A 16,298-nucleotide genomic window follows, 5' to 3' on the forward strand; every position below is an offset into this window, starting at 1 on the left:
TATACTGGGTCATGTTCACACGGGAGGACGGCTAGGATTTAGCCACAGCGTCTGTACCCAATTTCTGCTGCCATCAGCATCCAATTCCCAGTGACCAGACCCACACACTCCGTAGATACCGGAGTGATCTTGCTCATCCTTATCCTTTCACTACCAGACCCTTTTTGGGCCCAGTGGCAATGACTACTGGACATTTAAAGTTAATATAACAGGTGATTTTGTAGTACAATACTTATGTTATTGTTAAATAGGGCTTAATGAGACCTTTCAGCATCAGTAACTTTTAAAGCTCTACCTTATCCTGTTATCTTGTTGCACGTGCCATAGAATTCAGTGTCCCTAGTAAATAGTCAAGTGTATGTAAATATAACTGCATATTCACGGCTCCCTCCTCCCATCTCTCAGTGCTGGCATCAGTGATGGTAAATCTGCACTGAATTTGTACTGCTTCCTCACCCATATTCCCTCCCACCTCTCAGCAGTGATCGTAAATGCACTGGGAGGTGGGCGGGGGGGGGGGGGGGGGGGGGGGGGGGGGGGTTGGGGAGCAGTGAATATTAAGTTTGTATTTACATACACTTGACTATTTACTACAGGACCCTGAATTCTATGGCACATGCAACAAGATAAGAGGATAAGATAGAGCTATACACTTACTGATCCTGAAAGGTCTCCTTAAGCCCCATTTGAAGAGAACATTAGTATTGTACTATAAAATCACCTGACCGATTCCCTTTAATATGCAATTTGCCTCTTCAGAGATGAAAAAGACCACCTATCGGAAGTAGCAATCCTAAAACTCAATATTCATGCTTTATCGAACCTTTCAATTTGACTTAGGATAAAAGCCAAACCAAACTCTCACTTTGTCTACTGACTATGGAAGACATTTAAATTTAAGTGGTTGTCCAGCTATCTATCCAGCCTTAGGCAGGTCATTATGTTAGAATGGGGTTCAGGTCTGGTGGCCAGCTGCTAGAAGTACAGTGCTGACCCCATTTTCTGGTAGAGCAGCTCAGCCATCATTCACGTCAAGGGATGACCGATATGGGTGCTGATGTTGGACCCCACCCCTACTGATCTTACATTGCCGACCTTCTTCACCTCCAAGAGGTGGCACTAGAGTTCAAGTCATCTGAACCCTAGACTGGGAAAAGCCTGGTATGGGTTTAGCAGTGTGTTGGTTGGCAGCGTCCCTTCCTATACGCGCATAAATGTGGCGGACAAACGCAAATCTGTGTGGATGGCAGCATTCCCGGATAGGCGAGGTGACCCAGATAGTGTGCACCAGCCAACATCTGTCTAATATATAATGTATTTCATTTTTAATTAATACTGATATAACAAGTGTTCTGTGTTAGGAGAACAGATACTAAAATAGTGGGGGAGGGGTGGAAAAAAGTCATCCCTTTGTACAAATTTTATACAATATTAAAATAAGTACAACCGCATGTAAAAGTGACGCATTTCGGACCTTTATCCTGAGGCTGATGAATCAGAGGACCCAATGTGTGGATATAATAAGAGTAAAATGATAGGAATATTTAATTAGGTGCAGGTCATATGGACACACGGCGCCTAAGGATACATCCTCGACCCTTACAACTGTTGTTCCTATACCGGTGTTGGGTTGTCAGGTGGCAACGTGACCGCTGGGATCCCACCGATTGGCAGAACTGGAAAGTTTTATCCTCGATAGGGCACTTTAACCTCAGTTACAAAACTGAGTAGCACGTCAGTTGCTCAACTGCGTTTCCATTCTGTATGGGGGGCTACTAGAAAAAGCCAAACGCAGCGCACAGCAGGGAGCGGCGGTGGAGAATGCGCACCACTGATCCATTCTAAGAGGACAAAATAACCGATTCTCCCAAATGGTCTAGGTCCCAAAAAGGATAGATCACCACCGATCAAGTGATCAGCTTTACTGTGGTCATTTTTTTTTCTCCAAACTCCTCCAATGAAAAAAAGTACAGGAGTAAAATGTGATAAAGTTACTAATAGGCGTCTTAATGAACATCTTACATCTCCGGCCTGTGCGACAAACACAAGCTGGTGTAGACTTCAGCAACCATTTGTACCAAATTAGGCTACTTTCACACATGCGGCTCAATCCGGCTGTGAAACCTATGCAACGGATGCGGCGAAAACACTGCATCCTTTGCATAAGTTTTTACATGCGGCCGGTCCGTTTTTTTCCGGTTGCGGCACGCTACTGAGCATGCGTAGTGGAAGAAACCGCATGCGGCGGCCGGATGCGTTTTTTTCCGCATCGTGCCGCATCCGCCGTCCATAGGCATGCATTGAAAATGCGCCGCAGCGGCCGGATGCGGCGCAATGCGGTTTTTTTTTTGCCAGAGCAAAAAACGTTGCAGGCAACGTTCCATCCGGCCGCGGCATTGACTAAATCTGCCGCATGCGGCAAAAAACGGACCGAACGCAAGCCCATGCGGCACAATACGGCACGAATGTAAGTATGCAAAAAAAAAAAAAAAACGCAACCGGCGGCAAAAAAAAAAAAACGGTTGCTGTTTTTCTGCAGAGCGCCGTATTGTGCCGCAGAGCAAAAACCGGATGTGTGAAAGTAGCCTTAGAGACTTTACTGGGTGATAAATAGAGCCTTTCCCTCTCACCAAGTCCCATACACTTAAAAAAAAAAAAAAAAATAATAATATGGTTTTTGCACAAGGCTCCCCCTTGAAACTATAGCAGGGGTCTTCAGTGACTCAATTCTCCGCATATCCGACAGCTGGAGAGCCCCCCCTTATGTTACAGCTAAGACGACTACGATCCTTGAATGTTTTGGTACCGGAGGCTCCCCAGTCAGACCACGTGGATGCCGGGGCCGCACTTGTGGTCACAGTCCATGCTATAATTACCTCAATTCATCTCAAACATCTGCTGAGTCCGCCAGGACATAAAGCACAAAAAGACAGTTTCCTAAACCAGAGACTGGTGCAACCAAGGAGGCCAATAGCACACGTATGAGCAGGCTCTCACAATCGCCTCTGAAGACATCTCACCAGACAAGGCCATCTTATAAGCAACTGTTCATCTGAAAACAACAATGTCACGCAGAATAAGGCGGCTGTGGCTGCATCATCAGTCGTGTGCTCAAAGATGGCTGTATCGCAAATCCAAGTCACTAAGGCTGCTTTCACACATCCGTTTTTAGCAGTGCGGCTCAATCCAGCTCAAAAACCAATGCAAAGGATGCGGCGAAAAAAACTGATCCGTTGCATAAGTTTTTTACATGCGGCCCATCCGGTTTTTGCCGCTTGCGGCAGGTTACTGAGCATGCGCAGTGTAAAAAACTGCATGCGGCGTCCATAGGCATGCATTGCAATCAGACGGTTGCGGCGCAATGCATTTTTTTCACCGCACAAACAAATGTGCCAGGCAACGTTCCGTCCGGCCGCCGCATGGGCGAAATATGCCGCATCCGGCAAAAACCCGGACGCAATGCCATGCGGCACAATATGGTGCTAATGCAAGTCTATGCGTGGAAAAAACGCAACCGGCGGCAAAAAAAAAAACGTTGCGTTTTTATGCAGAGCGCCGTATTGCAAAAACCGGATGTGTGAAAGCAGCCTAAATCATTTGCACCTTTTTTCATTCATTTAAAAGGCACTCACATGTCCAGTAATATCGGTTAGGACGCATTGCAGCAACCAGTGAGCAAAAAAAAAATCTGTGCACACAACGCTGTCCATTTTTAAGTAATTGATTTTCGCTGAATCAGTTTTATTTTAACATTGAAGTCTATGGCTAAATGGATCAGTTAATGGATCGCTATTGGTCTTAAATTTGAAACTGACCCAGTAAGAAAACCCCCCCCAAAAAAAAAAAAAAAAAAAACAAAAAAAACAAACAAACAACAACAACAGTGGCTAAATGGCAATTAGACTAGTTTTTCAAAAACTACAAAGTTACAAAAACGGATCCAGCTAAAATCAGTTTAACACCTTCACGACCAAGGACGTATACATACACATCCTTGGCCATATTTGTCCCTTTAATGCAGGCTCGCACAGTGAGTTTGCTTTATTCCCTGCAGAAGTGTGCTGACCAGTGCCTGTTAACCCCTTAGATCTTGCTGTCAAACTGACAGCGCGATGTACAACACTCCGGCGGGGATCCTGCTGTAGCCCCTCCCTCATAATGCAATGGGTCAGATGACCCCTGTCACTGTTGTGTCAATTCCTGTGAATGATGGCACTCACAGAAGAACAGCATTTCTGATCGTCAGATGGATGTTGAAATATCGCTCTGATCAGGAGAAGCAGACGCTGTTGGTACAAAGTCCCCTATGGGGGACTAGTAAAATAGATATTAAAAAAAAAAAAAAAAAGTAGCGTTTGCACAACTTTTTGCCAAAACATTGCGCTGATGGATCCGTTCTAACAGATTACTGGACGTGTGAACGAATTCACATTATAACCCCTGGGGTACTACAAGAACAAGCAAGGAAGTCTCAAAAAACAAAAAAAAAAACAAACAACCAGCACACCCTTTAGACCTGGCTGACTGTTTTGTGACCTGGTCTCAATGCATCCCCATCACTTGTATTGCGCTGCGGTGTAGCATGGACACAGCGATCTGTTGCGGCCAAAGTCCGGGGTAGCCTTAGACTACGTGAGCAAGCAGTGATGAGGGTCAGTGTGCTTCACTCCAGAGCTGGATTCACAATTCTCCAGTGCTGAAATCTGCCAGGATTCCTCATGGCCTAGATGCCCAGATTCCTCATTACCCATACAAAACCTACAGACCGCTTATATGCTACGTGCATGAAAGTATTCTAAGTATGAAAGGCCTTCAGGAAACCAGATGGCACAACAGATGTATCAGTCTGAAAATACACATACGCCGCGACACATCACAGCTGATACACTGGCTATATTTAGTGTTTGGATACAATATGGAGGAAAAGAAACCCACATACCGAAAGACTTACTGATGACTCGGCTGTGGCGACCCCTGCACATTGTGCAGTAAGGGGTATACATGCCATACTGGGGCCTCCTTGACGAGATCCTGACCATGAATGTGAATGAGATTTGTGCAGAATGCAGACTGCACCGGGGCTCGCACAGTCTGCAGCACGCTTATTATTGGAGTGGAAGCCACGCTCAGAAGTGGGATGTACAGGACGGCGCCACGGGTTATTTATGCCACATTATTGATCTATATGATTTGAGGATAGGAGCGGTAATGCACGTGCACAAGCTAAGAGAAATGCGATCTATTTTTCTTGGAATATTAAGAAATGAGACTTCCTATAATGTGAAAACAATAGTGGTGGACACCTGATAATATGGGATTAGCATCCCCCACACTTTAGAAGCGGACAACAAGCGGAGCTTAGAGAATGAAAGGTCATCAGCGTAAGCAGGACATAAATCAGAAACATCAATATTCAACACGGGAAAAATGAATAAAGAAAACCGCCATCTGTACAAGCAGCTGCCATACTGATCACAGGCCAAGGTATTTGTAAACTCCAGTGTCACAAAACCCGCCCCAGTACACGCCACCCGCCCCACTGTCATCCTGCTGGGTATTCCCGCTTCCACCGATAGGAGGTTTCTGCCTATGCAGTGTACACAGAGAGCTGCCAATCAGTGGTGTGTGCGGGGTTACACAGAGCTCAGCATTCAGAGAACTGCTAGATCTAGATTAGTCAAAACAGTGATTTTCATAAAAACTGCAGCAAGCAGCCCAGTAAGCGATATATCACTGGAACCAGGTTCTCAAGTCTTTATATAATGTTGCTTTCAGACTACGTAGCAAAACCCAAATGACAGTCCTTTTAGGTCAAAAGCTAGTATGCAAAAATTAAAAAAAAAAATAAAAATTCTAAACAGGCTGAGGGTTATACATCAATTTTGGTTGCGACAAGTCACATGGCCTTATAACTGTGCGCTACATTGCACAATGCAAGTGAATGCAGTCTCATTGTGACCTGTACCACAAAAATCCAAGAGAATCACTGAAGGCAGATCCAGGCACTGATCCAGCAGTCTTCTAGTAAGGCTAGGTTCACATTTCCATCATTTTAAATCCGTCAGGTCAGTCAGCGACGGACCCGTTGTTTTTTGGATGTCAACTGACGCAATGGATGCGTTTTTCACAGGATTCCGTTCATCCGCCGTGCGTCCGTTTTTTGACGGATCAGTCATGATCAGTTTGTGTTCGGGACAGCCCAGTAGGTGTGCCAAACATGCTGGACATGCTCAGGAGAGCATGACAGAATGTAGCGCTGGATTCCGTCGTAAGACGGATTACGACGGAATCCAGCACCATAGACAAACATTACAAGCGTGACGGATTCCTGTGCGGTGTGTTAATTTTGACGGCCCAAAAAAAGTTACATTCTGCGTTGTTTCCGCCCGGCGGTCAGTCCAAAAACGACTGACCGCCGAGCAGCAGATGCAACACAAGGTAATCAGTCACAATCCGCCACTAATACAAGTCTATGGGAAACAATGGAATCCGCCAAACGGATTCCGTGGTTTACCAGAGCTGTGGATTGTGACTGATACAAATTGACGGAAATGTGACCCTAGCATAAGATACGAGCAGCGAGGAGGTGGCTACACACTGTATACACACTGTATAGCAGGCTTGTAGGGACATGACAACACTTCTGCTCATCTGTAGCTAGAGAGATTAATCTTCACAACAGGTAGAGGACAGGCAATATAGGTATTGACAATGTTATAGTTTTGCAATGTCGGCAATCATTTATCAGGCAGTAGACTGACCATTGCGGGCATTTACAGAGGACCGGTGGGTTACATTCTTGCCATCTCCCAGTACAGGGGAAGCAGGAGCTTTCTGATCACTGCATAGACAAATCTCCATAATTACATGCCATGTAATATGCTCACAATATTCCTCAAAGCACAGACACCTGTTGCACAAGTAACAATTCCGGGGCATTGGTGGTCTGGAGCCCTGCGGTGCACACAGTGGCGTTTACTTGCTGCACGCTGTATTATACAATGATAGCACTGAGCATTTGGTTCTCTCTTTGGTTATTCGCCATCCTCTATAATAGTGGTATTAGATTCAGTCGCACTGAACGCTGGCATCAGTCTGCTCTGACAGATGGTGACAGATGCCGGGCGACAGGCTGCCATCCATCCGTAAATGAGGAGATGAATATATAATATTTATGGCGGTCAGTAATCGTGGATCTCTGTGGCTGCAGTCTACGTTTCCTCTAGGATCTTCTATTTCTTACATTACGCGCTGTCGTTTGTGTACATAGCAGTTGCCAAAAGCCATCCTGATGATCACATTAAGCACAGCTATAAACTGATACTGAGCGCCTTCCATACCATATGGTTATTACAGCTGACGGGAGCCATGCATGGGAAAGTCTTATGTCCAGATAAGAGGCTTTCCTGGAGAAACTTATCTAATTGACCTGCAGATCTGCCCCATAACACAAGGTGAAGAAGGCCCCTCCGTTTCCCTGCACGCTGCGGTGAGGCAGAAATCCCCGGGTATTGGGGCTGAGCTGAACGCAGAGATTCTAAAAATACATAAAACATTCATTGACTCGAGGCCCCGGGGGACCGCGCTGCAAATATGTTTAGTAACTGAGGGGTTTTCAGAAAGCCATCAAGAGCGGAAGACTTTGCTGGTGCTCACACTCACTATTAACCCTTCAGGCATCATATACACCTTTTCAAACGGCGCTCTGCCTGGGGAGACAGCACGGCATGACAGCCATCCGTATCATTCAGGGACAGGCCGGGACGTCCTACAGGAAGACAGGGACTCAACAGTCCAAGAAAATCAGCAAGTGGACTTTAATCATCTACCTACAGGATAGGAGACACGTCCAAGTGTTGGGACCCCAGCAATCACTACAATGGTGGGGACTCAGTATAGACTGGTATTTTAGAAGGAAGTGATAAGAAAATCTCAACCCTTTAAGTCCTGCTGAACCAGCGATGGTCAGCCGCAGTCACATGGGCACGGTGGGCACGTCATTGCATATTGAGGCAAGTAAAACACAAGAGACTTCCAATGGAACAAAAGAATAAATGGAGAGAATAGTCCAATTTTTATGTCCTTAAAAGGGAACCAACCATCAGGATTTTCATATATAAAGTAAAGCCAGCGCTATACTGGTGCTAGGATGCTGAATGTACGCATAGCTTCTGTTCTGAGATTGGATGTTTTATTTCAGAAATATGTGCAAGTAAAGTCCCAGCAATGCACTGCTTTTTGATAGACAGGTGCAACAGGAAGGGAATATGTGGGTCAGGTCTCGCGATCCATTTCCGCCAGTCTGCCTGGCCTTCCTCTCAGTCATAGACATTAATTCTATGCACAGGCAGCAGACCGGGGCGGGAATAAATAGCAAGACCCGACCCAGGTATTCCCTTCCTGTTGCACCTGTCAGATAGATAGTGTATTGCTGGAACTTTACTTGCATATATTTCTGAAATAAAACATCCAATCTCGGAAGAAAAGCTATACTTACATCCAGCATCCTAGCACCAGTATAGCACTGGCTTTACTTTATACAGTGCCTACAAGTAGTCTTCAACCCCCTGCAGATTTAGCAGGTTTACACATTCGGAATTAACTTGGCATTGTGACATTGGGACTGTAGATCAGCCTGGAAGTGTGAAATGCACTGCAGCAAAAAAGAATGTTATTTCTTTTTTTTTTTTTTTTTTTTTAAATTGTGAAAAGTTTATTCAGAGGGTCATATATTATTCAACCCCTCAATCCACCAGAATTCTGTTTGGTTCCCCTAAAGTATTAAGAAGTATTTCAGGCACAAAGAACAATGAGCTGCACATGTTTGGATTAATTATCTCTTTTTCCAGCCTTTTCTGACTAATTAAGACCCTCCCCAAACTTGTGAACAGCACTCATACTTGGTCAACATGGGAAAGACAAAGGAGCATTCCAAGGCCATCAGAGACAAGATCGTGGAGGGTCACAAGGCTGGCAAGGGGTACAAAACCCTTTCCAAGGAGTTGGGCCTACCTGTCTCCACTGTTGGGAGCATCATCCGGAAGTGGAAGGCTTATGGAACTACTGTTAGCCTTCCACGGCCTGGACAGCCTTTGAAAGTTTCCTCCCGTGCCGAGGCCAGGCTTGTCCGAAGAGTCAAGGCTAACCCAAGGACAACAAGGAAGGAGCTCCGGGAAGATCTCCTGGCAGTGGGGACATTGGTTTCAGTCAATACCATAAGTAACGTACTCCACCGCAATGGTCTCCGTTCCAGACGAGCCCGTAAGGTACCTTTACTTTCAAAGCGTCATGTCAAGGCTCGTCTACAGTTTGCTCATGATCACTTGGAGGACTCTGAGACAGACTGGTTCAAGGTTCTCTGGTCTGATGAGACCAGAATCGAGATCTTTGGTGCCAACCACACACGTGACGTTTGGAGACTGGATGGCACTGCATACGACCCCAAGAATACCATCACTACAGTCAAGCATGGTGGTGGCAGCATCATGCTGTGGGGCTGTTTCTCAGCCAAGGGGCCTGGCCATCTGGTCCGCATCCATGGGAAGATGGATAGCACGGCCTACCTGGAGATTTTGGCCAAGAACCTCCGCTCCTCCATCAAGGATCTTAAGATGGGTTGTCATTTCATCTTCCAACAAGACAACGACCAAAAAGCACACAGCCAAGAAAACAAAGGCCTAGTTCAAGAGGCAAAAAAATCAAGGTGTTGCAGTGGCCTAGTCAGTCTCCTGACCTTAACCCAATTGAAAACTTGTGGAAGGAGCTCAAGATTAAAGTCCACATGAGACACCCAAAGAGCCTAGATAACTTGGAGAAGATCTGCATGGAGGAGTGGGCCAAGATAACTCCAGAGACCTGTGCCGGCCTGATCAGGTCTTATAAAAGATGATTATTAGCCGTTATTGCAAACAAGGGTTATTCCACAAAATATTAAACCTAGGGGTTGAATAATAATTGACCCACACTTTTATGTTGAAAATTTATTAAAATTTAACTGAGCAGCATAACTTGTTGGTTTGTAAGATTTATGCATCTGTTAATAAATCCTGCTCTTGTTTGAAGTTTGCAGGCTCTAACTTATTTGCATCTTATCAAACCTGCTAAATCTGCAGGGGCTTGAATACTACTTGTAGGAACTGTATATGAAAATCCTGCTGGTTGGTTCCCTTTAATACCATTTCCTCCAGGTGGACAATTTTCTTAGAACACTGGAAAATGAAATCATACATAGATGCCCAACACCATTCACTTCAAAAGGACATTGTATAGAATGTTCCAGCTTGTGCTACATTAAAATTTAGGGGGGTGGGGTCCAACCCATAGGACCCAAGATGGCCTGAAGATTCCTTAGGCATTTTCTGTGAGACACCGGAAAAGATTGAATATATTGACACTCAGTCGTTTTTATATAGAAATGTGAATGTTCATTTTGTGCACTTAGTGCAAACTTCTTCAGGCAGTTTTCGGAGAATCTCCCTGGAAAAGATGTGTGCACGTTACAGGGCATTCAGGGAATGATCATCAAGCATTAGATCACCACTTATGGTGGAAGACCAGCAGTGCCGGTTAACACCAATGTATTTTTTCCCTTGGGGACAGGTATGGTTTCCTAAAGTAGCAAGATTCAGCTTCTTTGAAACAAAAAAGAAAAATCAATTCCTCAAAACATTCTTTCAACGTCTTTACACACTTGGTAATAGTTTCCTGTATATTACAGGTGTAGCTTATTCCTAAGACATTGCTCTATCCAGAGAGGCAAAGATACGGTCACGCTAGGCACCAAGCAAGCGGCGAAGGAAAAGGAACAGTGTCTAGGGAAGGGACAATTGTGACCCCTGACCAAATCTACTGCTGGTGCATAGATTCTCTCACCACTCTAGATAGGTGCAGAACCTATGCGCCGAGCTGGATACCTGACGCCAAGTATCGCTAGTGCTGGGCCCTAAATAGAGAACAGATCGGAAGAGCTCTTCGTGAAGCCCAATAAGCACTAGAGAAGACACAAGGAGGCCACATAGGGGAAAATCCATTAACTACTTATCGACAGATGACACCGGTAGAAGTTCAGCAACGTTTTCAGCAACAAAACCACAAAAGGAGTACAAGCCACCTGCTTGCATCCAGAGCTTGAATGAACTGAAGAATATCACCAACACCTGTCCAAGGAATGAAGGGGTATTTACACACCAAGAGAATACTGATGATCAGCAACTGGGTGGAAGGCGAGCTCTTGCTGCGTCCAGAAGGGGAGATGAATCTAGCAGGAAAGCTACCTGTACCAATGAATACGGACAGCAGAAACAATGGAAAGTCAGGGAGCATTCTGCACAGCCAGACACTGACAGATAGGCAGATGAATTTGAGAACAGCATGGGTGCACTATAGTGGGGAGGCCTATGGAGCCACCACCTATGGGACAGGGCTCCCCTGCTCCAAGACAACAATGACAGAGCAATGAAGACACATTGTAAACACCTATAATGTGCCCTTTCCCAGCATGCTCATTGGTGTTCATACACTCAGTGTGTGACCATGGTGTGTGCATTCTGCTCTTGAGGGGTCCACTTTCCCAGCCTCAATGTAGCAAGCCAAGCTCATCCTGACGACATCCCCCCCCCCTCTGATTAATGCCCAGTAACCGTATTAAAATGGCAAAAACGATGAGCTCAGCACAATGAGATGATAGAGGTCTATGCAAACACAATTAATCCCAGAATCAGCTTGGCGACAGTTCTCACTGACTTTCTTTGTATTGGGACTTTTATTCCATATGGGTTTAGACTCCGGCTGAGGACAGGGAAGAACAGCGGCCATGATACTAACACATTGTGACAGGTGGCCTGCCGCAGGACTGGGGCTGTGAAGCAGAAGTACAGCACACCATCTTAATAGAATTCCTTCTAGTAACACGGACTGTCCCCATACACTGCATTCATGGCTTAGCTTGTGATGTGCCCTGAGAACCCTCCCCCACACCCCAAGTACAGCACCCCCATATATCTCTCAGGCCCGGGGTACTTCTCTGTACATGCACAGATCATACAGGGGCAGAATGAAGGCCTATCTAATGGAGAGCCCAGAGGAGTCACTGCTGGAGTTCTCCTTTAATGTGAACATCTACGTCTCATCCCCACGTTATTCATTTTTTAAACTCTATTAGGGGTACGAGTCTAGTACAAAAAGGTTTTATTGAAAAGCGTTTTCCCGTTTTATAAAGCAGTTGCACAGCGCTAGGCTATGCCTTTACTGTCTGGTTATTGTGGGGTTTGGACCTCGGTGCTTTGGGCAGGGTACCGGCTGGTTCTCGGGTTTTCACTGCAGGGGGCCTACGTGGCTGTCCACGGTGCAGGGAGCGTGGAGTCGCTCCAATCAAGTGAATGGATCCAAGGGGTGAGCTCCTGCAGCCGGGCACACCACGCATGCTTAGAAGGGGACGCAGCACTCCTCCAGCAAGGCTGGCACCCCCCTCATCCTCGGGATTGGTGGGAGTCCCGGAGATATGTCAGCTCGTTAAAAGATGGAATACCCCTTTATAGCTATGCAGAGGATTAAGAACTCATTATCAACAGTTAAACTTCACTAAAGGGATTATAGGAATAAGTAGCTCTGAAGTTCTGACTTTGTAGGATAAAAGCAGATGCTATTAATGAAAAACCATATATACAATGGAAAAGGTTAAAGGGAATCTGTCACCAGGTTTTTGTTACCTCATATGGGAGCCGCATAATGTAGAGACAGAGACCCTGATTCCAGCGATGTGTCACTTACTGAGCCTTTGCTATTATTTTGATAAAAATCCATGTTTTCCCTGCTGCAGATCTAGCAGTTATATAGAGCTCATGACTATGCTGGACTACCTGCAGCACGCCAAGTAGTCCTGTAATGATGATCTCCTGTTAATTAACAGTGATTTTATGAAAATTATCCTAAGCAGCTCAGTAAGTCACACATCGCTGGAATCAGAAACTCCGTTTCTACATTATGCTGCTCTCATATTACTTGGCAAAAACCTGGTGACAGATGCCCTTTATAACCAAGGACAAAACACTGACAATGTGATTTAAAGGGCAGAGGAGGGGATTGTGACATTACCGGCCAACATCGGCAGCCCAATGACAAGATTATGGGGCGCCAATGTGTTGTCATGGTGGCGCAGAATCAGCCGATAGCGACATACTTCCTGTGAGCCAACAGTGGCGGCACTCACAGGAGACTAGCATTTCTGCTGATCAGAGGGATGCTGCTCTGATCAGCAGAAATCAATGGCAATCGGACTGTGTAGTGATAAAAGTCCCCTAGCAAAAAAAAAAAAAAAAAAAAAAAAAACACTAAGCTCAAATCACCTACATTGGGGAAAAAAAAAAAAAAACCCCCACCAATCTGAATGCTACATGGAGTGGCGAGAAAAAAAAAATTCCAAATGCTAAATTTACGTTGTTTGGTTGACGCAACATTTCTGTGCAATCAAAATATCACATCTACATAAAATGGTATAATTAAAAAGGTCAGCTCAAGACACAAAATAAGCCATCACTGAGCCCCAGATCCCGAAAAATGAAACCGCTATTGGTCTTGAAAAATGGCGCTTTTTTTTTGTACAAACTTCTGAATTTTTTTTTTCACCACTTAGATAAAAGTAAACCTATATATGTGTAGTTAGGATTCCTCAGGTCAGTACGAGTTTGCAGATACCAGACAATAGTTTTACCATATAGTGAACACTGACTAAAATACCCCAAAAACAATCGTGCAACTGAATTTTTGTTTGCAGTTTCACCGCACTTCAATTTTTTCCGTTTTCCAGGACACTATATGGTAAAACAGACAGGTAAGACAGGGAGGAAAAAACGAAAATGAAAAACGGAAAATCACCCTGGGGTGAAGGGGTTAAAAGAAATGTAACCAAAAATGATGCGCCAACGATCACGTATGCAGATACTCTACACCCCACATACTGGAACATAATGGAAACAATTTCAGTCCTGTGCAATGTAGGCTGGAAATAGCACATACCGAGCAGCCCTAATATTCACACGCGGGCGATGAGCTAAGCCCCATACCAAGGCCAGGACCATACGCGTGTATGTTAAATTGTAGGTTTTCTGAATGGAACATTAACTGATTTGTCATCCGTATGTCCATTTCTCTACATCCATATGGCATCCAGTTTATACAATCGACAATTCAATAAAGGGCCAAAACACTCCGTATATTAATAATTACAATGGATCCATAACAGACTGATCATAAATTGGAACAAGCCAGTAGGAAAGGGTTCACTCACAAGGCAAGAAATGCAAACATAGCATTGTTAAAAATATATATAATCAATATCAATATAGTATAATAGTTAAACCTATGCACAATAAAGTTCTGATGTTCCACGTTATAGTTCAAGCTGAGCGCACAAGTCTGCAGGACTACAGTGCCGCAGAAAGCTGACTACATTGGGTGGCCAATCACGTGGCAGCATGAATACAATTTTCACAGTTTTGCTCTTATGTGACTATTCTTATCCGTTTTTCCCAATATCTCAACAGAACATTGCGAGAAGCATAGGAGACAAAAAAAATCTGCATATGATATACACACGGGGATTACAGAAGAATTAGGACACCATGCAGTGTGCACACTGTCAGGATCCAGCAATCTGCAGTCACAAGGAGACGCCGCCTAGAAAACCACCTCAATCCACAACACACTTGTCATCTCCACTGCATTAGAAATGGAGTCTTTATATTTTTTGCATGGTTCTTATTTGGTTCTGCCATGACCAAAACATGTCAACCCAGCAGAAGAAAAGCTTCAGGGTGGAAACGGGCAACGTGAACATACACAGGCAACCAATTCACCAAACAAATAGCAAAGTCAGTGGCTCGCGCAGGCTGGAGTAGTTTATCTACAAGTCTTCAGCTGTACGTCAAGGTGCCAGTCCAATAAAATAGGTTATCCACCATGTTCCAAGTTATTATGCAAATTATATCTTTCTCTGATTTTCCTAAATGGTCGGTGCAGATGACAATCAGTCTAATAAGTCATCACCCGTTAGAGTATACATCGAATTTTATTGAAGAAATCTCCCAATGATAGCAGTATAATTTTCAAAATAAAAATAATAAGCTCAAGCAAAATGCACTGTTCCAAATTATTAGGCACAGTAGAGTTTCTAAACATTTCATATGTTTTAAAGAACTGAAAATGCTGATTTGTGGAATTTGCAGCATTAGGAGGTCACATTCACTGAAATAAAAAGCTATTTAAATCCAAAACATCCTAACAGGCCAAGTTACATGTAACATAGGAACCCTTCTTTGATATCACCTTCACAATTCTTGTATCCATTGAACCTGTGAGTGTTTGGAGAGTTTCTGCTTGAATTTCTTTGCATGATGTCAGAATCGCCTCCCAGAGCTGCTGCCTCCCACCCTCCGATATTTTGCTTGATGATACTCCAAAGGTTCTCTATAGGGTTGAGGTCAGGGGAAGATGGTGGCCACACCATGAGTTTATCTCCTTTTATGCCCATAGCAGCCAATGACACAGAGGTATTCTTTGCAGCATGAGATGGTGCATTGTCATGCATGAAAATGATGTTGCTTCTGAAGGCACGTTTCTGATTTTTGTACCATGGAAGAAAGTTGTCAGTCATAAACTCTAAATACTTTGCAGACATTATTTTCACACCTTCAGGAACCCTAAGGAGGTCTACCAGATGTCTCCTCCACCTCCTTGCTGACGTTGCAGCCTTGATGGAACATGGTGGCCATCCACCAACCATCTACTACTCCATCCATCTGGACCGTCCAGGGTTGCTCGACACTGATCAGTAAACAAGACTGTTTGACAATTAGTCTTCAGGTATGTCTGGGCCCACTGCAACCATTTCTGCTTGTGAGCACTGGTTAGGGGTGGCCGAATAGTAGGTTTATGCACTACAGCAAGCCTTTGAATGACCCTACACCCGGAGGTTCGAGGGACTCCAGAGGCACCAGCAGCTTCAAATACTTGTTTGCTGGTTTGTAATGGCTTTTTAGCAGCTGCTCTCTTAGGCTGTGTGCACACATTGCGTTTTTTTCCGCGGAAATGCTGCGTTTAGAACCGCAGCGTTTCAGTGCCAAATTGCATGCGTCCTGCTTCCCCAGCAAAGTCTATGAGAAAGCCGAAAAATCAATGCACACGCTGCGTTTCTAAACGCAGCGTTTTGGATGCCAAAAATCGGTGCGGATAAAAAAGCAGCATGTCACTTCTTTTGTGCGTTGTAGCTGCGTTCTCCACCCATTGAAATCAATGATGTGGGT

The 16,298-nt window shown here is 44.7% G+C and overlaps 1 protein-coding gene across 4 annotated transcripts in view; it reads right to left on the bottom strand.

Annotated features, from left to right (window-relative positions):
* SUCO (SUN domain containing ossification factor) overlaps positions 1-16,298 on the bottom strand; it is a 155,998-nt gene that overhangs the window by 125,904 nt on the left and 13,796 nt on the right. The window lies entirely within an intron of this gene.

The sequence above is a fragment of the Anomaloglossus baeobatrachus genome, chromosome 8, assembly GCF_048569485.1.
Source record: "Anomaloglossus baeobatrachus isolate aAnoBae1 chromosome 8, aAnoBae1.hap1, whole genome shotgun sequence".
In the NCBI taxonomy this organism is placed as follows: Eukaryota; Metazoa; Chordata; class Amphibia; order Anura; family Aromobatidae; genus Anomaloglossus; species Anomaloglossus baeobatrachus.